We start from the raw sequence: 2,406 nt of genomic DNA, 5'->3' as shown, positions 1-2,406 counted from the left end.
GTGGGGTTTATTTATTTTTAAAATTGATTTCTAATTTCTTTTCCCCAACCAAGCTTTGTTTGCCAGCTGATAGTTTATCCTTGCACACACACACACACACACACACACACACACATATAACATGTAGAATGGTAATAACGACTATAAAGAGTTTGAGGCAGTCAGTTTGTAACAGATGCTTATATATGTATATATATCTTCCCTGTAAAACACAACGACTTGGCAACACAACATAAAAATAATGTACAGATATAAATGTCAGTACAATCTGACAAAATATAAACAAAATTATTTGTATTAGATTTTTTTTTCTTTAAATAAATATTTATCAAATTTATTTCACGTTACTGTTATTTCATTTTTGTCAATGTGTAGATATTACAGATTACTAATAGAAAAGAAATTCCACCACGAAAATATATTTCTGCAATAATCTTGATTATTCATTTACTTATTTTATTTTCAACACTTCAGTTTTTAAAATATGCAGGCTTGCTTCCCAACCACAGTTCCAGGTTCAGTCCCACTGCCTGGCACTTTGGACAAATGTCTTCTACTGTAGCCTTGGGCTGACCAAAGCTTCATGAGTGGATTTGGTAGGTGGAAACTGAAAGAAGCCCATCGTATATATATATATTTATTTGTGTTTGTCCCCCAACCATCACTTGACAACTAATGTTGGTGTGTTTATGTCCCTGTAACTTAGTGGTTAGGCAAAAGGGACCGACAAAATAAGTAATAGGCTTACAGTGAATAAGTCCTGGATTTGAATTCTGTGACTAAAAACCAGTTCTCCAGCATGGTTGCAGTCAATTAACTAAAACAAGTAGCAGAATAGCAAATAAATATATATTTAAACTGGCCCAAACATTCTATTTGTTCAAATTGCCCAGATTTAGCCTGTCACACCTACCCTTCAATGACATTCTAAAAATAAACAATCTCACAGCTACAAGATGAGCCATGATTAATTAATTCAAAACAATGTGAATAAATAAGTACTTCATCTGACAGAGTAATCTAAATGCTAGAGTTAAAAAGAAAATATAAAATTGGGATAAATTTTTGTGCAATGGAGAGGAGACAACTCTATTTCATTAAATTTCAGTCCTAGTGAGACACTAGACTTGTAGATTTTCTTTACCACGGTACATGAGCGTCCCTCATTTTGACCATTGTTGGACGTCAGTCACAGGCAAGTTGAACAGGTTTCCTGTAAAAACTGCTCTGTCATCTTTACATTCTGTCCTAAAAGTGGTTTTACTCCCATTCATTTAGAGTACCAACAAAGCAAATAGGTTTATCAAACACAGGATGAATGAGTCAAAGTGCAATGTGAGGTCTCGAACTAGACTAAGGTGGGTCTAATTTTGATGCTTGACTTATTCAGGATTTCTCAATAATACCTTCCATGATTCTTCAATGATGTCTTCCCTTAGATATTTTCAGGACTTATTTTATCAACCCCAAAAGGATGAAAAGTAAAGTCTATACCAGCAGTATTTGAATTTGGAATGTAAAGTTGGAAGAAATATTGCTAAGCAATTTTCCTGTGTGGTAACAATTTTGCCAGTTCGTTATCTTGCTATTTGATATTAACAAAGAATCCTGCTTGTAAGTTTTAATTATAAATCCTACTGAAACTGTTTTCTTTACAGTTTTTTTTTAGTGACTTATAATAACCACTGATGATTTTACAATAATTTCATGTATATATATATATAAAATGTACATGCAACTGCTACCATGAATGTAGTTTCTGTTGATCAAATAATACACTGACAGAACCATTCATTAAATTAACTAAATTTTGTAACTGATATCCACCAGAAGAAAGAGGAATGAGACATCTACATTCATTAAAAGTTTTAATTACAGTTTTAGGCATTTTATCAAGCAACAAATCAAGCCCCAGCCCTCTATTTTTTCCCTCCATCTAGTGGTCAGTGTTTAGTGTTGGAAAAAGATCCAAAGTTACTAAAGTAATGTGAAGGTGCATGGCTCAGTGGTTAGAATATCAGTCTCATAATTATGAGGTAGTGGATTTGATTCCTGGATTGGGCTGTGTGTTGTGTTCTTAAGCAAGACACTTTATTTCATGTTGCTGCAGTTCACTCAGCTGTAGAAATGAGTTGCAACATCACTGCTGCCAAGCTGTATCAACCTTTGCCTTTCCCTTGGATAACATCAGTGGCATGGAGAGGAAAGACTGGTATGCATAGGTGACTGCTGGTCTTCCATAAACAACCTTGCCTAGATTTGTACCTCAGAGGGGAACTTTCTGGGTGCAGTCCCGTGGTCATTCATGACCAAAGGGGAGCTTTTTTTTTTTTTAGTGACTTATAATAACCACTGATGATTTTACAATAATTTCATGTATATATATATATATATATATATATATAT

The sequence above is a fragment of the Octopus bimaculoides genome, chromosome 10, assembly GCF_001194135.2.
Source record: "Octopus bimaculoides isolate UCB-OBI-ISO-001 chromosome 10, ASM119413v2, whole genome shotgun sequence".
In the NCBI taxonomy this organism is placed as follows: Eukaryota; Metazoa; Mollusca; class Cephalopoda; order Octopoda; family Octopodidae; genus Octopus; species Octopus bimaculoides.
The sequence above is the reverse complement of the archived record's forward strand: the minus strand, read 5'-3'. Positions refer to the sequence as shown.